At 40.6% G+C, this 24,764-nt stretch overlaps 1 protein-coding gene across 2 annotated transcripts in view; it reads right to left on the reverse strand.

Moving 5' to 3' along the window:
* Positions 1–24,764, reverse strand: part of cdk14 (cyclin-dependent kinase 14) — a 659,453-nt gene that overhangs the window by 548,442 nt on the left and 86,247 nt on the right. The window contains exon 1 of one of the 2 annotated variants that reach the window (XM_043690286.1): positions 15,716–16,004. The exons of the other annotated variant lie outside the window; for it this stretch is intronic. The gene's annotated coding sequence lies outside the window, so the exon portion shown is untranslated. Of the gene's footprint in view, positions 1–15,715; positions 16,005–24,764 lie in introns of those variants that run through there. 2 annotated transcript variants of the gene reach the window in all.

Consider the following 24,764-nt stretch of genomic DNA (forward strand, 5'->3'; position numbering starts at 1 on the left):
CACGCATTTTCATTCTTTGGATAAAGAGAATTTAGTCATAATTTTGGTTCCCTAAAGATCAACATACTAGAAATGGAGTAAACAATAACCTGACTCACGAGAATGGTCCAGACCTTGAGGTCAGTGGTAAAGCAGAGGCAAGGAGCACTAAGTGCATTTACAAGTGAGTACCTGGCTCTCTCCTGTTCTCCAAGCTGCAGTACCAGTCCATTGACAAGCTGAATGGGCAAGCTGTAACCTGCTCCTGCCTTCAGCACAATGGCAGCCAAAGTATTTCAATTAATCTTCATCTTTTTATAATTTGCTATTAATTTCTAATATTGATGGTTCAGCCCCTTTTCTCTTGCCCTCCCACATCCCCCATCTCCCCCCTCTCTCCCCCCCCAACCCTCCCCACCCTTGCCAATAACAGGTGGATGGAGGAGCTGGGGAGCAATGCTGCATAGGTGCCCGGGTTTTGAAACTTATATTCATATAAAGGCTACACTCCTGAGCAAGTTCTACACCTGCTAACCGTCCTTAATAAAATCAGTGCAAATCCAATGCAATCACAAGTTGAAACCCTGACAAACCCTTGTGCAGCCATCCGTATGGGCTGTTACCCACATTTAGGCGCACTGCAAGTTCCAACTTGGAGCTTCTAGAATTTGTAGTGCTGTTGTAGCTCTCAATAGCAACGAACAGCACAATCAATCACTTCTATTAGAACCAAAGCCTGTTACTTGTAACACAGTTAAAAGGCAAAGTGGCATCTGCAGACGAAAACGCATCTTTTCACTTGGCCAACACCCTGTCCAAACCTCCTAAGAAAGAAGGGGTAGTTCCAAAACATTTATGGAAAAGGACTCACGTGGTGACAGTGAATATTATATCCACATTCTCTGCATTCTATGTAATGTATTCAGAAATCAATTCCCATGCTTACAAATCTCAAATCAAGCTCTCGAGAAGTTTACTTCAATGTTTTGGAATACAGAATACACTCCAGCTCTCGTATTCTTCAGCACCAAACTGCGCAAAATCTTTTATCTACGGTTGAATCAATACTTTGACTTATTTGTACTCTTACGCTCCCTGAAAATGCTGAAATAAAAGTAAAATACTGCAGATGCTGGAAATCTACAACTACCAGGAAATGCTGGAGAAACTCAGCAAGTCTTGCAAAATCTGTGGGAGAGAAATAGAATTAGTGAGTTAATAAGAATTCTGAAGTCATCTCTAAAGGAGAGGTCAGACAAGTTTGGATTGTTTTTACTGAAGCATTGTAGGCTGAGGGGTGGTCTGGTAGAATTATATAAAATTATGAGACAGAGAGTTGGAGTCTTTTTCCCCAGAGTACAAATGTCAAATACTAGGGAGCACAGGGTTGGGAGGAGGAGGGGGTAGTTAAAGCAGATGTGTGAGGAAAGCGGTGTTTAAACACAGGATGTTACATTCCTGGAACATGCTGCCAGATGAAGTGGCAAAAGCACTGATTAAACAGGCATTAAGACAGACACGTACGGGCAGAGAATAGAGGGAGACAGCCCAGACGCAGGCAGATGGGATTAGTTTAGAATAGCAAATCAGCACAGATGACACCATGGACCAAAGGGCCTATTCCTGTGCTCTACCGTTTGATGTTGTGTCCGAAAATGAGATATCAAACTAAAAATGCAACAAAGCATTTGAACAGTACATACAGGCCTTCAAGGCGAAAACCCTTAAAAGGGAAGGGACAGATGCAACAATGTCCTTTCCAAAAGGAAGTTCAACGATTTACAATAATTGAGCCAACATAGATACTTGGTTGTTATATCCAGCTCTCATGGTCATGAAAACCGTAAGGAACCACAGATGCTGTAACTCAATCAAAAATGAAAGCTGCTGGAAAAGCTCAGCAGGTCTGGCAGCACCTGTGAAAAGAAATCAAAAAAGTTAACCTTTCGGGGCAAGCAACCCTGTATCAGAACTGATGGTAGCTGGAAAAGGTCGGTTTCTATGCAGAGGATAGGGTAGGGGGAGGGAGTAAGGAATAAATGATAAATAAGGATAAAGTGCAAAGAGAGAGAAGAACAGTAGGACAGACAAAGGAGTCTATAACGATCTGGCTGGGAGAGTGAATGGAGAGTTAATGGAGACTGTTAGTGGCTATCAATAGGCAGTGTGCAATGACAGACAGAGATGATAAGGCCTGGTGTGTGTGGTGGGGGACTCAGACATGGGAGAGCTCAGGCCCTAAAATTATTAAACTCTGTACAGAATCTAAAGGGCTAAAGGGTCATCAAGCTTCATTGGTGCACTGCAGCGAGCCAGAGAGAGATGTTGGCCAGGGAGCAGGGTGATTTGTTGAAATGGCAAGCAACTGGAAGCTCAGGGTCATTTTTGCTGGCAGATTGTCAATGTTCTGCAAAGTGGTCACCCAGTCTACACTTCATTTCACCAATGTAGTGGGCCACCACATTGTAAGCAGCGGATGCAATAGACTAGATTATGTGAAGTGCAGTTAAAGTGCTGCTTCACCTGGAAGGTATGTTTGGGCCCTTGGAAACGGAGAAGGGCGTATACGGATGATCTTCTGGATGTTAGTGCATGGTGGGATGATCGGGTTCCCCTTGTCCTTACCTATCAATGTTGCGGGGGACAAGGGAAGAGAGGGGCTGAGGGTGGAAGTGCAGGAGATGGGTCGGACCCAGTCGACAATGGTGCAGGGTAATCCTCAGTTGAAGGTGGATATTTCGGAGACTCCCTTGTCGAAGTTGGCGTCACTGGAACATTTGCAACAGAAATGAAGGAAATGGGAGAGTGAAATGCAGTCTGCACAGGAAACAGGGTGCGAGTATAGTCCAGGTAGATGGAAGAGTCAGTGGGTTTATAGTGGATATTAGTGGCCATTTCTATCCCCAGAAATGGAAATAGATGATGTCAAGGAAAGGCAGGGATGTGTCAGATGGACCAGGTGAAAGCGAGGGCAGGGTGGAAATTGGAAGCGAAAATTGATTAACTTTTCCAATTCCTGAAGCAGCACCGATATCAGTGACATATCAGAGAAGGTTGTGGGGGGGGGGCCAGAATAGGACTAGAATAGGTCTTTGACCTGTACACAGTTTGAGAACTGTTGATGTGACACGGATCGCGTCAATTTCTCTGTCCCCTTTGCCCAATGAACTGACTGCACTCCGAATGCTTAGATCCAGCCCTTACTTTGTTATTAAGCCTGCCAATAAGGGTGGTGCTGTTGTAGTTTGGCATATTGACCTCTGCATTGCAGAGGCTGAGCACCAGCTCTCATATATCTCGCCCTATCTTCCCCTGGACCATGGCCCCACTATGGCACATCAGGCCATTTTGATCAACTACAGTCACTGACCTCATTTCATCTGGCAATCTCTCCTGCACAGCCTCCAAGCTACTAGTCCTCCAGCCAACTTCACAGAATACCTACATTCCGCCTGCAAAAAAAAAAGCTTCTAGTTGCCTCCCACTTCAACATCCTGTTCCCTGGCCAACATCTCTCTCCGGTGCAGTGCTCCAGTGAAGCTCAGCACAAGCTGGAAGAACATCACTTCATTTTTCCACTTGCAGACTCTGCAGCCCTCAAGACTCAATATAAGGTTCAATTATTTTAGGGTCTGTAATCCCACCATATCCTGCCCCTACCACCCACCCAAACAGCCTTGTTTTCAGTCTGCCATTACACACACAAAGTCTCCATTATCAGCTATTCAACTCCCCAGCCAGATAGTTATCCATTCCTTTTTGTCTGTCCAATTGTTTCGCTCTCTTTGGGCTCTATCTCTACCTAATCATTTACTCCTTAGGCCCTCCTCCCACTCCATCTGCTGCATATAAAACTGACATTTTCCTAGTGACCAGGTCTGAGGAAGGGTCAATGTATGATTTGGAAGAGTTGGAGGGAAATGGACTGGGTGCTGGCAGGTGGGACTAGATTGGGTTGGGATATCTGGTCGCCATGGACAGATTGGACCGAAAGGTCTGTTTCCATGCTGTACATCTCTATGACTATGACACGAAAAGTTAACTTGGATTTCTCTTCACAGAAGCTGACAGATCTCATGGTAATGACTTGGCTTGGAGGTACTATTGAATCAGTCTTTCTGGTTTGTGTGGTCAGGCTTTTCTATTGTGGATTGTGGTTGCTAATGCACAATTTGCTTATCCTGAGCAAATACAATTCAGCTTTGTTCCCAGTTAGCCACTGACTGATTTTTTCCTCAAACTGTTGAATGTGGCTCAGATCTTTACCATCTACCAGTTTATTCTCAAGACCTTCCAGCTCATTTTGAAGCTTTTGGTTTAACACTTGAACTCTTCTCTCAAAAATGTTTTAGTCTTCTTCTGACGCAGGAAATTTTCTCCTTAAACCTTTCTCCAATAACTGTCCAGCCTCATCAACTTATCCTTGACGCTTGACAACATCTTCCACTTGCTTCAGTAGTTTGATCGTTTTTATTTCCAACGCCTGCTCAAGTTCCCTCCCTACAGAAATCAGTAAAATCATTCATTTCAGCAAAACACTCACTTGAGTGATTTGCAGCTCATTGTGTGCACTGTCCGTCTTCACCCAGTTGCAAGTCTGTCATTTCCTCTAGTATTAGCATTCAGTGGAAAACTATGTTTCTGTAGCTGCTTCTGCCTGATTGCTTTTATGCGCAAGTTGATTTAATCTTCCTGTAAACTGAAATGTTTTTGTTGGATTGACGATGCTGAACTTGTCATTTTTCCTGCTTCTTTTCTAAGTCTTCCAGCTCTTCATTTTTTCTTGTTGCTGAACAAGAGGCATCCCCAAAAGACCTCTATCCAAGAGATCATCTAAATCCAAACTTAAGGCTACCAAGCTAGTGTTCAGCTTTTTCCTCACCTTTCGCTCGGCCGAGCAGAAATTTTTGCATTCCATTATAGGAGAAGAAAATGTATTTTTTCATTATTCTTTCCTAAACAGTTCGGTAAGTGTTTCTTGAATTTTTGTTTGTCCCCTGAATGAATGATACAGACTTCATTGGCTGGGCCAGCATTTATTGCCAATCCCCAACTGCTGGCAGTGGTAGTGGCTAGTTTGCTATTTCAGTTGGGTCTCTGGTGTTCAACTAATGCCATTGATTATGATGAATGCAAGGTCACACCATCCTGGTGTATCTGTAATTGCTGGTGTCTAGCACCATGAAGCATAATATCTGCAATGTCCACACGGATTGACTATATTTGCACTCCAGCTTGTTTGAATTTGCAAATGGCGTTGTGAACATTGAATGCTGGAAATTTCGCATTTGTAGGTATGGTCATGGCTTCCTATGCCAGTCGGAAGATCATTTAAGAATTTGCAGGGGTGATATATTGGCACATTCCCATGTCAATCTCAACCAATAAGTAATCAAATTTCCTGACAGCAGTTCATTTGGACGCTTGCGACATTTCATGCAGTCAGATGACTGTGTGAAACCTGTGTTTGTCTTTCTTTGTTTCATTGAGTGCCATCGTTTGATTCTGGTTTTTGTCAGCTTACAAAAATGTCTTAGCTGGATACCAGATAGTCTTTACTGCAGCCAGAAGACACTCCTTGTACATAGTGTGTTTGGGTCAGTGCTCAGATGTATGGACTTCAAGGCATTTGACAAGGTTCCACATTTTAAACTGGTTAGCAAAGCTAGATCATATGGCATAAAGAGAAAGTTGGCCATTTGGATACAAAATTGGTTTGAAGGTAGAGACAGAGGGTGGTGGCGGACGGTTGCTTTTCAGACTGGAGGCCTGTGACCAGTGGTGTGTCACAAAGATCGGCGTTGGGCCAAGATATGGAGATGCCGGTGCTGGACTTGGGTGTACAAAGTTAAAAATCACAACACCGTTTATAGTCCAACAGGTTTAATTGGAAGCACTAGCTTTCGAAGCACTGCTCCTTCATCGGGCGGTTGTGATCTGTGCTGGACTCACTGCTTTTAATCAATTCTAAAAATGATTTGGATGTGAATTATAGGAGGCAAAAACAGAAACAGCTGGAAAAACTCAGCAGATCTGGCAGCATGTGCTGAGAGAAACCAGAATTAAATGTTTCAGGTCCAGTGACCATTCCTCAGACTGACCTTAACTCAGTTCTTAAAAGTTAACTGACTCAGATTTATAGCATTCGCAATTCTTTTGGTTTTTACAGTTTTTAAGAGGGATATTGGGCTAATGCTGGGAAATGGGACTAGATTAATTTAGAATATCTGGTCAGCATCGACAAGTTGAACTGAAGAGTCTGTGTCCATGCTGTACACATGTATGACTATGACTCAGACTACAACTGTCTGTATTCAAGTGGACTGCCTCTACCAATGGTCTGTTCTGACACATGCTTTACAAAGTTGAAAGCTGGGTATTTCTTTAGTTCATGCAGAGGTTCACACCTTCCACGTCATGCTTGCTTTGGCTGTTCAAGATTCTAACAAACTGCCAAGTTTGTACTTTTGAACTTGTAAGCTACTTTGCATACTTTGACTGTCCTTTAGAATCTCTGACATTCCAAGTCTTCATTTTCTTTTGAACAAATCTTCCTGGAAAGCTTAATGAGCTGAATATCATTAACTCCACAATTCTGTTTCTTAGCTCCCCAATTGAAAATTCACAATAAACCCTTCTATCTGCATCTGCACACAGATTTGCCAATGGATTCTATAGCTGAAAATGTGTTGCTGGAAAAGCGCAGCAGGTCAGGCAGCATCCAAGGAACAGGAGNTTCTTATGCCCAAAACGTCGATTCTCCTGTTCCTTGGATGCTGCCTGACCTGCTGCGCTTTTCCAGCAACACATTTTCAGCTCTGATCTCCAGCATCTGCAGCCCTCACTTTCTCCCCAATGGATTCTATAGGCCCTGAATAAATGATATGAAGTCTAGGCAATGAATATGGAAGTTCAGTCCAACTCTTAATTGGTTTTATAATAGGATTCATATCTTTGGGGATTGTTTAGCTCCTTTGTTAATCCAAGTCTTCATTCCTTATTGCTAAAGGAATCATAACTACTTGCTTTTCTGTATTTGACAAATCTAGGTTTGAGACAATATGACATAAACCATAGCTCTGTATACTTTTTGAACCATCGTAAATTGCGTTAGATGGTCAGCTGTCATTCTCTCAACCATATGGTCATTCTGACAATATGCTTTTGACATTCCCTTGTTTGCTATCAATCTAAAATACACTGATCATTTGCCTTTCTCAAGGGCGAAAAGCTACCCTTGAGGATTTGTCTGTTTACCAACAAGCTGTTTTCAACACAGGATGTGATGAAAAACGACAGAAGTTCTTGCACCAGTTTAGACTTTCAGATAAGTTTTTCCTGCAATCATTTTACTTGTTGATTGTCGAGGCATGATAGTTTCCAGTGATGTTTCCCATCAATTTTCACGATGTATCGTGATCATTATCATTCATTCACTTATCACGGATTGATTAACCTAGTGTTAAAACCGTCATCTACAAATTGTGAAGCAGACATTATAGAAACCTGGTGTGTGCAATTTATAATCACAGCAGAACAACTACCCTGGAGGGTGAATCCTCTTAAAAGGAAATGTACACATTAAATGCCATTGTTAATGTAACAGTAAAGTAAAAAAATTAATATCACAAGCTTGTCAAATTAAAAAAAATGTTAGTCTTGACAAAATCTCAAAAAGAATATGTCCAAGGTGTGCAGGTTAGGTGGATTGGTTAAGGGAATTGTGAGGTTATGGGAACGGAGTGGATCTGGGTGGAATATTCTTTGGGGGGGGTGACTCAGGCTCAATTGGCCGAACAGCTTGTATCTGCTCTGTTCCCTTCAGAGCTCAAAGACCTGAGTAATATGAAGGTCACGCAAAACTTGGTTTTAGATTTGCCTGCACAGATTCAGAAACTTTATTCAGGATACTGAACCTTCATTGTGGTGGCACTAACATTGTGTTAAACAAAAATAGCTGCTCAATATTTGGGGAATGTTTCAAAAACACGTGATTGTAGCTATATGGACAGCATTTTGTCAAACACTTTCATGTTTTCAACAGCTTATAATTCTAATTACCACTGAAAATAATCAGAGAGCTTTGGAAACAAAGTAATGAGCAAAACCTCAGAAGGTATGGGAACTGCAATAGCTGTAACAATTATAGAAATAAACTGTATGCTTAGTTTTGGAAAAACAAAGTTGTATCATTGTAAATTAGAAATTCTGTCCACAAGTAGCTATGTAATGTATCGCTGCTTCTGTCAAGACAGCTAACAAATTATAGATGACTAAGCAATTAATCAAGTCTTTTACATAATGATAAAGATTGAGCATCTTTCTGATTCTGAAGACAATTATTTCATTCTTTTTAATGAAAGGGCAGCACAGTGACTCAGTGGTTAGCACTGCTGCCTCACAGCACCAGAGACCCGGGTTTGATTCCAGCCTCTGATGACTGACTGTGTGGAGTTTGCACATTCTCCTAGTGTCTGCGTGGATGTCATCCGAGTGTTCTAGTTTCCTCCCACAATTCAAAGTTGTGCAGGTTAGGGGAGTTGGTCATGCTAAATTGTCCCATAGTGTTCAGGGGTGTGTAGGTTAGGTGCATTAGTCAGGGGTAGAGAGTCTGGGTGGGTAGCTCTTCGAAGGGTCGGTGTGGGCTTGTTGGGCTGAAGGGCCTGTTTCCACAGTGTGGGGATTCTAGGATTCTAATGCACAATACCAATTATAGCTCTGCCTTGACAAAATATAAGTATCAAAATGATATCATAAAATAATAGTGAAGACTACACATAAAATTCACCTCTGGCTCCTCATTTGGCCCATAACTCCGAATTCAATTTAATTTCGCCTTGCCTCTAGTTTACTAAAATATTAGTACCCTTTCAGCTTCCCTCTTGCTTTTGCAAAGAGATCACCAATGCTTGTCCACAATTTAAAAACCTCTTTTGACTCAGCTTCTTTTGCTCCAGTGATGTGAATGTAATAAAGAATCATGCATCAAAACCAAAACATATCCTTTTACACTCAGCTTTGAGCACAACGAAGGTTGAAATCTAAATATGCACATTGCAGTTAATAGCTTCTCATCACATTAACATTCCTTACAGTGTCACATGAATGACTAACAGGGATGGTGTCTGTGTGTTGTGGAGTCATCTAGAGGTTAAATTTCTGGAACAGTTAAACAAGTTTGTGCCAAGACTCTGTCAAGATATTCGCAATAGCTTATAAACTATGACATTCAAAAGAAAAGAACTAACATAGTAAAGGAGAATCTGTCTGATCACAATGCTCAAAAAGATCAGTTAAAATCTTGCACTTAAGACAGATATAATGCTGTTAGATTAATGCAGTCAAACACACTCAGAAGGATCAGTTATAGTAGGCCTGAGATATGTTAAGTAGGTAAGTGGCCTCCAATGCTGACAGACCTTCCAGCTTAAGGAAAAATAATATTATTTGCAACGTTAACTTGCCAATGCTTTGCCATCAAGCCAAGTGGGAGAAAAAAAAATTATTTTTATGTTCAGGTCATCCCTATGTAATATTGTATCTCCATTCCCAAGAGTTGCTAATGGAAGTGAAAAAACTAGGCGATTATTACGGAACCCACGATTCAATCTTTAAAGCCAGAGTTCAGTTTTTGCCAGGCAAGGCAATGTCCAAAGCAACCCTGATACAAGCTGAAATTTTCTACCATACATGGGCAACATTGTGCATTCTTAAAGAATGAAACACATCACTAAATACATAATTACTATCCTGCAATTACTTTAATGTATAAATATATGTTTTGACAGAAGAAACAAAACATTCAGATAATTTATTTAGAATTTTCTCATGGTTGATTCATTTCAAGTTATTTTCCAACAGCTAATGTTGCAGACTTTAAATAACCATGTAAACAATGGTGTCATAGATACTAAAGGATTTTAAATTTAACATACCCAATCTTTCAGATATTACTGGAGGAAAAAAAAATCCTGATTTGCAGAAAAATACAATTGCCCTTTCGCAAGCAGTTGTTTAACAAGTCCAGAAAGGCATGTGCCTAATGAAATAAAATTCCTTTCAGTTGAAGGACTGATGCAGCAACTGTGATTGCTGCACAAGTGTGTCTCTCTCTCTCATCTCAAATCATCCCACATCTGATGCTGGGACCCGATGTGGTACATACAACTCAAATTGCATCAATAAAGCACCCTTACCAACACCGCCGCACCTCTCCCCCCCCAAAAAAAAATTTAAACAATAATTGTGACAGTGTAAAACATGCTCCACATACACAATAGCACCCTCAGGAGTGGCAAAAGTGCTTTACAGCTGATGACTTTGAGGCCTGTGAACCACAAACAAGATCAATCACCAGGTAAATCTGTTTTTAAGACAGCGATGGTTGAAGGAGGGAGGTTGGCCAATACAACAGGAGAACTGTTTGTTCTTCAATTCGTCCCACGGCATGGTTAATGTCTGCTGAACTGCCAAAACAGAACAGTGGTTTAATGCACAATTCAGAAAAGGCATTACCTCCAATAGAGCACCGTGCTGACAGTAGTTTAGGTTAGTTGCTCAAATCCCTGCTTGGACACTATTACCCTCCAACTCAAGCACAATATACCAACTGAGCCAAGCTGACAGAAGAACTTACATGCAGATCTAACCCCTTTGTGGCTATTTAATTCACTCTGGAATGGACTTTTATAATTCAAAATTACATACAGCACTTCACTGGGCCAGCTTTTCAATGGCAAACTAACTAAAATAAACAAAATTAGATTTAAAACAAACAGTTATTTGTAGGTCATATAATGCAATGCCTACTTAGAACAAATCAGTGAAGGGTTGCCAAATGTGTTGGAATTGAATTTATTGTCAACAATTAATCCACAAATTTTGTTGACAAAACATCACCATGCCTATATTTAGCTTCAATAAAAACAAACACTTGAATACTGAAACTCAATAAAGGCAATTACTTTAAAAACAAAAGCTTCTAGAGGACTAAACAAATGTAAAAGATTTGCTGTGAAAAGTACATTGATTTACAACAAATCTTAGTTGCTTGTGAAACATCTCAGGCATTCAGTTTTTGCAATCCAGAAACTGTTGGGATCTCGCCTGTTGTAACAGATCATGTCAAGAAGTGTTACAGCCATGAAACTACTGTTAATTAGACAGTTGCTCTTATAAACTGAACGTTTACAAAAATATCCATTATATTAATTCAGTTATTTTTTGAAATCTAGCCAAAGGCATTTGGATATCAAATTTTGTGGATCTCAGAAGAATTTGATACTCAATCTATAAATAAAGCCAAACCAAAAACTCTACCTCAATAAACGTTGTAAATCAGACCAAAGTAAAATAAAACTTTTCCATGCAGGGACGGTCTTCAGTTTTCATTACAGAAACTAAACTCCAGCCATGGGTTTTCCAAAAAAAAAAAGGAAGCCTGGACAAAAAAAACTTAAATATCGATGCAAGAAATGAATCCTTTCAGAAAAATGTTAATTGATGAAAGCAATCAAAAGACAATCAGGATTCATTTGTTTTGCATTCTCAGTGCAGAGCAGTGCAAATTACAAATCTTCAGCAGTGTGTGTTATAAAGGTTCATAATATATTATTTGAGAACTTCAATTCTAACCCAGAGGAAAGCTTATTCAGTTTTTCAGTGTTATTCAGATCTGACCTATTTTAAGGTCAGACAGTAATTTAAAAATAAAGTTCAAAAAAGAATTCACAAGTAGTTGTTGGATTTCAGCTAAATGACCATCAAGTGGATATTACATACTATGTGCTGCCCATCCATTGAGCAGGGCAGGACCAGGGCTGTAACTGTGGTAAACTGCACAGTGAACCCTTAGCCCAACAGTCTGACATGTACACCTGGTGTAACAGGAGCTTGAAACACAAGACTGTCCAAGATGTAGGCGTGCACAGACTAAATTTGAAATGTTGGGGTTAAATTATTAAACCTATGGAAATTTTCTTTTTACTGTATTCTAGTCAATTGTAAATATCAATTTCACAGTAAGTGCATTCCGCCATTGCAGCAGCTGCATAAAGTCAGCATTTGGTAACCTTCATTATCCAGGCAAATCTAATAATTGCCTGATAGCTCCCCTTTAACAGCCTCTTGTGCTTAAGAGCCAATTAAAAACTCATATGGTGCAAAAATTGCTGAATCTGACATTCTCCTGTCCAGAAAAAATAGACTTTACCCAGAGCCCAAGTACTCTAGAGTAGAGGATTGGGTTATCTAGGGAAAGGGCATTCCTTCTGCAATTATTACATCCTCTTCCTTCAATTTTCCACAGAAGACTTTTTTCAAAAAATGGTCTCCACGCATGCCCAGTTGTAATTTTATGCAAAGCCATCTTAACAATCAGGTTCGTTAGCTCTTTAGCAAGCTCACTTGCTCAACAGTAGGCAAGCCACCAGTTTTAGGGCTCACCTACCTACTACAGAGTATGGGTCAGAGTGTACAGTGGACTTGCTACCCCTTACATATATTTTACATGTTTCCCCTCATAAAAAACAGGGGAATAATTGACTATAAAATCCAGTCCATGAGCTGTTACCTACTAGCTATTTACAGCATTGGTTATACACAAGTATTTTGAAGTCTTCTAACAAAAAAAGTGGTGTTCTACTACTGTACTAATGAAAATCAGTGCTTACAACCTTCAGAATACCCTTTAGATTAGGAACACATTCCAATTTTACTAGAGAGGAGAGCAATCTGTGCATGGAAACATGCAGAACTCAGTCCCAAGAGTTGCTAGTTAGCTACATTCAAGAGAAAGGAGAAAGGGAAAACTGCAGAGTCGAGAGTGTGGTGCTGGAAAAGCACAGCAGGTCAAGCAGCTTCCGAGCAACAGGAGAATCGACGTTTCAGCCAAAAGCACTTCATCGGGAACAGAGAAAGGACTAATTACAAAGGTTTTCAATAGGTAACAGGACATTTCAGGAATCACAGTCAAGAAATTCAAAAGGTTACAAACACTGGGCAACTTGGGATCTTGAGGGAGACAGAGGGAGTTGGAAGTCCCAGGTTAGGCACTGCTGCATTTAGTTTTACTGCTGGAAAGCCAACTATACCAGGTTCTTCACAGTCAATTTAATGAGCGGTTATGAGTAGTTAAATATCTCTGCGCTGTTAGAACTTAGGATGAAGTTCTAGGATTTAGTTGGTAGTTAATTGTCGTAGTCAGGGCTCTGGAAAAATCCAAGGAACTTTGGGGGGGGGAGGAGAGAGATATCAAAGCAGAATGGCATAAATTAGTTGAGTAAAGTGAGGAAAGAGTTTGAAAAGTTTACAAACACATTTGCTTGATTGGACTGAGCATGCTTATAGCTCAGAAAGATGGCAATAAATAATACATAAAATTGTGAAGGGCATAGACAGTCCCCCTCAGTGGAGGGATCAGTGACCAGGGGACACAGATTTCAGTTATGGGGCATGAGGTTTAGAGAGGATAAGAGGAGGAATTCTATTTCACCCAGAAGGTGGTGGGAATCTGGAGCACATTCCCTGCAAAGCCAGTTCAGACAAAAACCCTTAATTACATATGGAGATGTGTACTTGTGATGCCAAAGTATAAAAGGTTATGGTATTGACCAAGTGCTGGAAAATGGGGTTGAATAGACTGGTTGTTTTGACTGGCACAGACTCTGCGGGGCAAAAGGCCTTTTCTATAATATAGACCTCGATGACTATGGCTGAAGTAGAGGTCAGATATACTTTTTAAAAATTGGTGAAAGGACTAGTAAAAAAGCAAAAAGGAATGTGTAGCCACATTGTGGCAAAATCTGGAACAATACTTGAAAACTCATTAGAAGTATATTGCATTGTAAGCTCTTAAAACAGATTGGACATTTACTTTTTAAAAAGGGCAAAAATTAAGTATTATAGGGATATGGGAATAAAGTGTACAGCAGAGGCTAAACAGTATCAGCTGTGCTGCAGTACTCTACTGGTCTACTCTTGGAGTGGATTAGAAAAATTAATAGTACATATTTATTTCTGAGCACAGCCATTTGTGATCCCAAATGAGGTGGCAAACTGCTATGAGACCAACTTCATGATACAATCTGACTCCGAACCCATTGACGCATCGGGGCCAACCAAAGACATGAAATGAATGCTGGCCCAACTAGCAATACCCACATCCCGATAGACGTTTTTTTAAATCCTTCATACAGGATTTTTCACTTACAAAGATGTAGCATTAGAACTCCCTCAACAACTCCTATTTATCCTGGAGTCCTTCCAATTCGAACAGGACTCAAGCTTAGGATGCCTCAACAACTGCTCATCTCCTGGCATTATCAATTTATTGAGATAACTTCACTGGTTGCCCGAGATTGTATTCCAGACCTTAAGGGCACCAGTCTAGCTATTTTGCAGACAGCTAGATACACAAAGGGCATATTTCTCCAATCTCCAAAACTGCACAATGCAAATGCTCTCAGTGGTTCTAATTAAAGAACCTGCAACTCCTTAGAGTCAATAGCAGCATTTCAGTTACACGCAACTACTTTCTCTATGGCCGCTCCTGTCTAAAACAGTTGCTCATGCAGGCTCAAATTGATCAGAGTGACCTAAAGGTTTGCTCCCCAATGACTCGGAATCAAATGTAACTAGGAGTGGAACACGCTTCACCTGATTACATTTTGCACAAGTGCCAGACTTCACAGCAAATGAGAACACAGAAAATGAACTTTCACACATTGAAGTTGCTAATCTATTAACTGGAAATTTCCAATCACTGTAAATTGTTCTTCATCACAAGTGAGAAAAAAAACAAAGTCTGAAATAAGCACTGAACAGCTGTATATTACCTGTGAAAATAAGTGTTAGGTTTAACCCCATTTGCTGAAATTAAATCTACAGTTCACTAACAGCAACACTGCATCCCTTTCCCAGATAGCTCAAATTTAACATTCCTATCCAGGGTCACTAGCTGCAATTGCCCCTCTCATTGCAAAGTGCTCCATCTTGCAACTTTACCCTCCCTCATCTCATGCATCCTCCCCTTTGCTCCACTGTTAGCAGTCAACTTGTAGGTGCAGACTCTTTTAGCCCTATAACACCACCCCCCCCCACCCCACCCCCAATCCCCACAGCTCCTCTTAACATAATCTTCCTTCGCTGCAGCTCCTCTCCCCAAAATTTGGGGTTTCCACCCCACCTATCCCAGTGTTTGCCCTCGCATACTGTTCCCACCATCGCTTCCTCTAGCCCTGCCGATAGCTGCCACTCAACTCATTCCCAATTACAGGCTGGTTCTCTGCCATGTTCACTTCTGATAGCATTAGTCACTCCATGCAAGTATTTTCCCCGAATGGCTTTGGGGAGCATATTTATCCAAATTACCCCAGCTACCTTGAGCACTATCCTCCATGTACACTCGGTCACTGCTGTAATGTAGATAACACGTCCTTTGGAATATTTCTTTAGCTATAGAGCACTTTGAGAAGTCCAGTGATCATGAAAAGCACCTCATAAATACACACTCTTATTAAAATTCCCTACTCTACACAATTTACTCTTCTTTTTAAGATCAAAGTTTTTGACCAAGCTTTTTGAGTATTTTCTTGCTTGGCTCAATGGCCATTTGCAAGTTGTACTGCAGAAGGACTTTAAGGATAACACCCATCATTAAAGTTGCTACTTAAAAAAAAGGTGGGCTACAGTTAGTTGAAATGATCTCTTTGAGGGAAGTATTTGAAAATACACTTACAAGTCTAAATACGGAGGTTGTACTAAGTTCCAAGTACTCTGCCAATATTCCACATAGAAATAGATTACTCTTTGATGCGGTAGTTATCACTCATTTTGAAGTCAAAGAACACAGTCTTGGCACCAGTCTTTACTTTCACTGAGCACTGGAAAATGACACTGGATTATTTTAGTTGGCTGCACAAATTGTTCGAAGGTGTAGATTATAGATTTACCCGTGAACTGCTCCACAATTCCATCATTTTCACATATTAAAATCATTAGACATCCCCCCAACCTCAAAAGTATTCAGCAAACATTTGCCTGTCAGGGTATAATGGCCCCAATTTTACTCAAGACTCAGACTTTGCTGCAGTTACTCAATTCAGGATTACTTTAAATGTGTGTGAATGCAGAGTTCAGGAAATAAAACTGCAAACTTACAGGCATAGGTTCCCACATAAAAATATGTTGTTGTGGTGATAACACTAACCGGGTTCAAGGGCAGACAAGACTGGCTGCTAAACATTCCTGAGTACAAGGTGTTCAGAAAAGATACTGGTAGTAAAGGAAAGGAGAAGGAGTGGCAGTGCTACTTAAGAAGACCATTGCAATGCTGGAGTAACAGGATGTCTTACAGGGATCAAAGCAGTAATCTACTTGGCTAGAGTGGAGGAACAAAAAAAAGGGGTCAATTACATTGCAAGTCCCATGTTGGACTGGGCACATACTGTTGTTGGAAATTCTCCTGAATCTGGGAACATTTGTCCCTCACTGACCTTTGTGCTAACCCCCAGTCTATATTTGGGTAATTCAAATCCCTGCTATCACTACTCTAATGCTGGCATCTCTAATGTCCCTGTAGATTTGTTCCTCCACACTCTTCTCACTATAAACAAATACTCAACAGTGGAATCTTTGTCTTCAAAGACTTGGGCGATGCCAGAAGACAGGAGAATGGCAAAGATTACAGCCTTGTTAAAGTAAGTTTCTAGCAATAAGCCGAGCAACTACAGACTAGTTAGTTAAACTTGTTGTAGGTTACTTTAAAGGAACAATTAAAGAGGATAGAGATCCTAGCCACATGGAAGCGGATAATTTCATTAGACAAAACCAGCATAGACTTCTGAAGGGAAATTGTGCTTAACTTGTGGTTTTTTTGACAGTGCCAGAAAGGCTCCATGAGGATAATACTACTGATGCAGTGTACATTCAATTCCAAAATTTATTTGATCGTGTCACATGACTGACTCGAGAGCTATGGAATTAAAAATGGCACAGCAGCAACAGGGGGGCAGCACGGTGGCTCAGTGGTTAGCATGGCTGCTTCACCGTACGAGGGACCTGGGTTTAATTCCAGCCTCGTGTGACTGTGTTGAGTTTGCACATTCTCCCTGTGTCTGTGTGGGTTTCCACCAGGTGCTCTAGTTTCCTCCCACAATCCAAAGATGTGCCGTTAGGTGGATTGGCCATGTTAAATTGCCCATGATGTTCAGGAACGTGTAGGTTAGGTGCATTAATCCGGTGAAATTTAGAGTAATAGGTCAGGGTAATGGGTCTGGATGGGATACTCTGAGGTTCAGTGTGGACTTGGTGGGCCACTTGGCCTATCTCCACACTATAGGGAGTCTATAATTCTATGATACAGAATTGACTAAGTGATAAGAAACAAAAATTGATTCACAAGAGGAGCAAATGCAATGTGAGAAAAATCTTTCACTTAGCGAGTGGTCAGGCTGAGGAATGCACTGCCTGGCATGTAGTTGAAAGTACCACCAATGACGCATTCAATAGGGTACGAGATGATTATTTGGAGAGCAATAATGTGCAACGCAGGGTAGGGTAGGCTTGAAGTAAATGATATTCATTTGAAGAGGTGCAGACACAACTGGCCAGATTTTTTCTTCTTTCGGTGTTGTAGAAGTGATTCTGTAATAGGTGATGCTGAAACCCTAAATTCTTTTCTGCAAACAACTTCTGGAGGCAAAGCTAAACGTTAAAGTCCAGAAATTACCATTCACGACTCAGTACTTTCCGACAGGGTAAACTGAAAGTTTCCCAAGACTGCAGTCAAATAGAAAAATCAATGGACTGATAAAAATCGGAATTTGTTGTTGCAAAACAAAAAAATCGTGAACAAGTTATTGTCTACAGTAGTAAAGCTGGGTTTTTGACAACAAACTAAAGTCAATTATTGAACAGTTCGTCTGAAAAACAAATGATCATTTGTGGAATACAACTAAGAGTAAAACAAAATCAGCTCCTTAAAGATTTCTTTATTAATGTCTGGTATTTCTGCTTCAATCTTAATCATGTATGTATCCCAACCATTCATTTCACTGCTTAAAACTGCAAACTAACAAGTGAAAACTCAGTGTAATTTATTTCCTAGCTTACTAGCAGAATACCTCAATGTGATTAATGGCTTACCCTGCCTGATGATATCACTTTGCTGGACACTTGGAGATCCCCTTGACTTAACACCAGATTAAAATCGGGGGAAAAAAAAGGGAAAATCTGTGTTAGACATTTATTGGATGTTAATCATGAACAGCGTCACTTCTGCTGACCACAAAATCTGTGAAGTAAATGAAACCACTTTGCTGAACTGATTACCGCCTTCACTTGATGTTGAATCTACCCAGAAGACAAATATGCTCAAAACTCAAAGGCTGAGTTGAAGTCACAACTAGTCACAACAGTTCATGGTCACACTGCCAGGCCCCATTCAGGCTGAAAGTATTCAGTTGAGAGCACTTAAATTGTTGTTTCTGAAAAAAACACCAGGCAATTAGATTACATAATAGGGAGCAACTGATTATGAGGGGGTGGGGTAGGGGAATTTTGTTCAATACACAAGGAAACAAAGTGGAGGTGATCTAATCGGACAACATGCAAAGTTTGGAGGAAGTGAGGAACTGCAGATGCTGGAGTATAAAATCAACATTCCTGATGAAGGGGGCAATGCCCGAAACGTCTATTCTCCTGCTCCTCAGATGCTGCCTAACCGGCTGTGCTTTTCCAGCACCACACACTTTGAGCATGCAAAATTCCCATTGGTGAATTGAGATGCAAAGTAACATCAGCAGGTTTGCAGCATGTCAGGGCTCAGGCCAGCTTGAGATAGGCTCATACTTTTAATATATTTCCATATTGTAAATATTCAATTTAAAATATTTTAAAAATCAAATCTTGTCAACAAGGTCAGCAAGCAGCATAGGAAAGCCTGATAATTAGTTAATAGCTGCTGAAAGATGGCCTGTACTTGCTGGCTTTTAACCCTTGTGTTGAAGGTCAGCCATTTTCCTTATTGAACTCTTTGGCAATGGGGATTGGAGCAGGGTACAACATGAAGGCTCAGGAACAGCAGCAAGTCAATGACAAGGGGAGTGGAGTATGGAATGAAAAGAGGATCCAAAGGGAGGAGATGGGTAAATTAGGGACATGGAAGAACATGGCATCTTGGGTATTGTGGGCAAAGTCAATCCAGGTATAAAAGTGAGAACTTAAAAGTACAGCATCAATACTGTATATGTAGGCCCCATCTGTAGAAGTGGGTTAAAAATAGCTACAGGACTGAGTACTAAAATCAACAATACTCAACAGAAAATTCAACAAACCTTGTTCTAACAAAACAATTGGTTATATTAACAAGAAAGCTGCATGCAGAATGGCTGAACTTGAAAGAGAGAGCTGATCGCAGCTTTGAGCTTCTCTCATAAGTTCATGCTTACAGACTGAAAAGCAGGAATCTTTATACCTGAAATTTATCAGTAACGATCAATAATTATCACTAGAGGTTAGTCATCCATTAGACTGGTACATAGATTGTAATTCAATGTTGTTACTTCAGAGGTTGATCATATCAACTTCCCAAAACCTTGTGTCACTTACGTCATCCCAGAATCTTGTCCTTGTAGGCGGTGCAGAAGATTTTAATAGAACATTGAAGTGCAGTACAGGTCCTTTGGCCATTGATGTTGCACCGACCTGTGGAACCAATCTGAAGCCTATCTATCCTACATTATTCCATTTTCATCCATATGTTTATTCAATGACCATTGAAATCCCCTTAAAGTTGGCAAGTCTACAACTGTTGCATGCAGTGCATTCCACATTCCTCCTTCTTCTGAAGAAAGAAACTACCTCTGACATCCAGTCTATACCTATCACCCCTCAATTTAAAGTTATGACCCCTCGTGCTATCAATCGCCATCAGACGAAAAAGGATCTCACTGTCCACTCTATCTAACCTTCTGATCATCTTATATATGTCTCAATTAAGTCACTTCTCAACCTTCTTTCTAATAAAAACAGGTAAAGTCCCTCAGCCTTTCCTCATAAGACCTTCCTTCCATATCAGGCAATATCCTTGTAAATCTCCTCTGAACCCTTTCCAAAGTTTCCACATCCTTCCTATAATGCGGCGACCAAAACGGTATGCCATACTCCAGGTGTGGCCATACCAGAGTTTTGTATAGCTACAGCATGACCTCATGGCTCCAAAACTCAATCCGTCTACCATAAAAGCTAAGACACTATATGCCTTCACAACCCCATCAACCTGAGTGGCAACTTTCAGCGACCTATGTACATGGACACAGATCTCTCTGCTCACCTACACGACCAACAATCTTACTATTTAGCCTCATACTCTGCAGTCCCGTTGCTCCTTCCAAAGTGAATCACGTCACATTTTTCCACATTAAACTTCATTTGCCAGCTCTCAGCCCAACTCTGCAGCTTATCTATGTCCCTCTGCAATCTGCAACATCCTTCAACACTATCCACAATTTCATTGACTTTAGTGTCATCAGCAAATTTACTAACCCATCCTTCTACACCCTCATCCACGTCATTTATAAAAATGACAAACAGCAGTGGCCCCAAAACATCCTTGTGGTACACCAGTAACTGAACTCCAGGATGAACATTTCCCATCAACCACCAGCCTCTGTCTTCTTTCAGCTAGCCAATTTCTGATCCATTTTGTGGAATGTCCTTATTTAGGCTTAGTCAATATCCCAGAATTTATGTGGAGCGAGCTAATCAGACTCTGGTGAGGTCTACCGAGGTTAAAGAATTTATGTGGACTTAGCCTACATCAAGTCCTATTGAGGTTAGCAATGCTTTGACCTTTGCTATTGTCTTAACTTATATTGTGTTACAACCAGGGGTTGGCCAGTTTTCCCATTATACAACTGTTTCACACAATTCCATACATCAGCACTGTATACCTGTGGGTCCATCATCGAGGGTTGACTGGTTTGCAGGACTTGGTATTCTTCTGAAACGTGCAAGTTATCCCCACTGTGCAAAATACACACCACATCCTTTACATTGCATGGATGGGGGAAGACCAGCTGAGCCTGCAATTCAACCACCTTTCACAGGAGAACCACCCTGATCATTTGAACATTCAAGTGGGAAACAATATGAACGAACAGGGCAGAATACACGATATATTATTTCCATTAATCGGGTTTTAAACAAGAGGACACAAATAAAAGCAATTACACAAATGCTCAGTAGCAACAGTGTAGACTATTTCCACAATGCTCTGCACAAATTTAGGAAGGCTCCCTGGGCAGCACCTTTCAAACCCATGACTACTTCCATCCAGAAAGATATGCAGCAGACCCACTCTGGCAATGCTTTTCTACAACCTCTACCATCAGGGAGAAGGTACAGAAGCCTGAACACATGCACCAGCCGGTTTTGAAACAGTTTCTACCTTACTGTTGTTAGAATACTGAATGGACTCTCAAACTCTTAACATTCTCCTGTACCTGTGCTTTTGTTTTTGCCATGGTTTACCTATTATTTACTTATCTATGCTACTTAACTCTGATCTGCCTGTATTGCTCGCAAGACAAAGCTTTTTACTCTGCCTCGTTACATGTGACAATAAATTCAATTCAATTCAATTCAATGAACATCATAGGTTCCCCTCCCAGCCACTCACCAACCAGACTTGGATGTTTGCTACCATTCCTTCAGTGCTGCCTGATCAAAATTCTGGAAGTCCCAACCTAAGGGTATTTGGGGGATTCCAACAGCACATGGACTGTGGCAGCTCACCACCCTCTTCAAGGGCAATTAGAAGTGAGCAATATTTGCTCATTTCTGGCCTAGCCAGTGATACCCAATTATCAGGATGTGGGCAAAATAATCATTGATGACAAACACACTGGAGACTTAGCAACTGATACAAATCAGGATTACATTTCATATGGAAAATAAACAGAAACACAGTGGCTCAAAGGGTCTTTACAGATTTTGCAGTTTGCATGTAGTTCCACATGATACATACCCAAAGCATACTGTGCATACCTCATCTACAAACTATCACAGCCAGTGATTTAAAAAACAAATGAACCAAAAAAAACTCTTCTCAGGAAGAGCACGTGAAAAAATTTTAAGGGATAATGATTACAAAAATGAAGGTTCAGAGAGGGGGGACTGTACCAAAATCAACCATTTAAGTTAAAGTCGAAGAGTGTGGTGCTGGAAAAGCAGAGCCATTCAGGCAGCATCCGAGGAGCAGGAGAATCGATGTTACAAGCATAAGCTTCATTAGGAATGAGGCTTGTGGGCCAATAGGGCTGGGAGATAAATGGGAGGTGGCTGCAAGGTAGCTAGGAATGTGATAGGTAGATGAAGGTGGGCTGAAGGTGATAGGTGGGAAGGAAGATGAACAGGTAGGACAGGTCAAGAGGGCAGTGCCGAGTTGGAAGGTTGGATCTGGGATAAGGTGGGAGGGGAAAATGAGGGAACTGGTGAAATCCACATTGATCCCATGTGGTTGGAAGGTCCCAAGGTGGAAGATGAGACGTTGTTCCTCCAGACATCAAGTGGTTAGAATTTGACAGGTTGAAATGTTCTACCTGTCCATCTTTCTTTCCCACCTATCCGCTCCACCCTCCTCTCTGACCTATCACCTTCACCTTCATCTACCTATCACATTCCCAGCTACCTTACCTCAGCCCCACCACTCTCCCATTTATCCCTCAGCCCCCTTGGCCCACAAGCCTCATTCCTGATGAAGGACTTATACTCAGCGTCGACTCTCCTGCTCCTCAGATGCTGCCTGACCAGCTGTGCTCTTCCACTACCACACTCTTCGACTCGGACCTTCAGCATCTGCAGTCCTCCTGTTTTCCTCATTTAATTTACATACAAGTTTGTTTATATTAGGCTCAGCACATTATGAATATTTGTAATGATCACTTAAACACAACTTTCTACATGTTGATTTAGAACCCACAATGGTTATTCTTGATTTTTATTATTTTCGGATTGGAGCTATGAACTGTGAACCAAGAGCCGAAGGTGACCTTTGAGTTGGGAGCAGCTGCTTGTTTTAAAAAAAGAGAGAACAAACAAACTAATATTCATGAGACCAGACCTGGAACTTCATTGCAGGTATATTCTGGTTCAAAGTACTCTAGACATTTTAACTTCAGAGATACATTATGTTCAAACAAATGACAGATGGTTGAATGTTAACAGTGACCTCAGAAGGAGGTTGGTGTCAAGAAAAGATATTGGAGACAAACCAAAGTTTGCATCGGTTTTGAACATTTTTTTTGTAGAAGGATCGCTGCTGCCAAAACATGTAAGTTTGATTGTAGCTTGGTTACGGTTCCATTATCAACTTCTTGTAATATCAGAGGATAGCATCTCAGCTATAAGTATGAAGTGAATATTCCATGGACCCAACTGGAAGCTGTTTGTATTGACTAGTGTATTCAGAACCCAAGTGCCTGTGATGTTACAGATCATGGATACAGCTTAAGTGATATGGTCAATTACATCTCTTAAATTATCCAACTTTGAGCGTGGCAGTTAGAATCAAAAGATGGCTAGGTTTAAAAATCGGTCATTAGATTACCCTTTCTTTAAAAGGGCTTAGCTCTGTTAATTATTTTGTTCTAGCTATAAACTTGGTGTCTAGAGTCAGGTATTCACAAGTCTGGTTAGGAACCATTAGGGCAATTTTAAGGGTCATTGTATTCACAACACAACAAAATTTGAAGTGTTCAGAGGTAGGGATGCTGATTTGATTTGGCTGTCTATGTGCTGTAACAATTAGACGATTTGGAGTTCAATTTGCGTCTTGAGATTTTTGTTCCTACATTTCCAATTGTACCTGTGTAACCTAAAATTTGGGTCTTTTTGTGTCATTTACTATCTTTCAGTAGTTAAAAAATCTCTTTTTTAACAATGAGGTTTTCCTGCAGGCAGAAGAGTGGTGAGAGTAACACATACAGCATGGATCCATTTGAATGAATAGACTGTTCAAGTTGCAAATACTTAGTAATTAATAATTCTACAAATTATAAATTACAAAGTCAAAGCCCAGGTATACTAAGGACACCTCTCAGAACGAAAGCATAACAGAATCAGCCCTATATTACAAGTAAAATGTTACATTCTTCACCTAGGACTGTTCACATTTGCTACAACTTTGTTATTTTTCCAACAAGACATCGTACTCCATCAGATCTTTTATCATGAAGATAACAGTAATTACTCAAAGTGATCAATACATAAACAGAGTTTGACACAAGTCATTTCGGTTCACAGTGAAAGACTCAATATAACTTAGATAAGCATTTACAAAGAACCTGCATGTGACACTTCTTACATGTGTGGTAAACCTCATTATCTCTCCATCTTTGTGAAACTTACATTGATTTTCTTGCAAGTAAATTGCACTTCCAGTGTGCAGTAAAATAGGGACATGGTGAGCAAAGCTCTGTTAGCTCATTGGAATGACAAACGATTGAAAGCAGTTCATGAGGCAACTGTGCCTTAGTGCATAATCTATATGTTATCAGAAGCATCAATTTAAAACCTTCACTCCAAATCACCCAGGCATAATAAAATTTTTGCAATGAAAAGTCAACAAGGAGTGGTTGTGTATTTATGCTTCATAGAGTAAAACAATCCCACTGGGCAAAGAGATAAATGTGCCAATGACCAATTTAAGAACACAAGGCTCAGAGATTACAAAAACATTACACCCTCTTGAACAGGCATACACACAGCTGCACTAGGTGCAATAC

Source organism: Chiloscyllium plagiosum, chromosome 5, assembly GCF_004010195.1.
Source record: "Chiloscyllium plagiosum isolate BGI_BamShark_2017 chromosome 5, ASM401019v2, whole genome shotgun sequence".
In the NCBI taxonomy this organism is placed as follows: Eukaryota; Metazoa; Chordata; class Chondrichthyes; order Orectolobiformes; family Hemiscylliidae; genus Chiloscyllium; species Chiloscyllium plagiosum.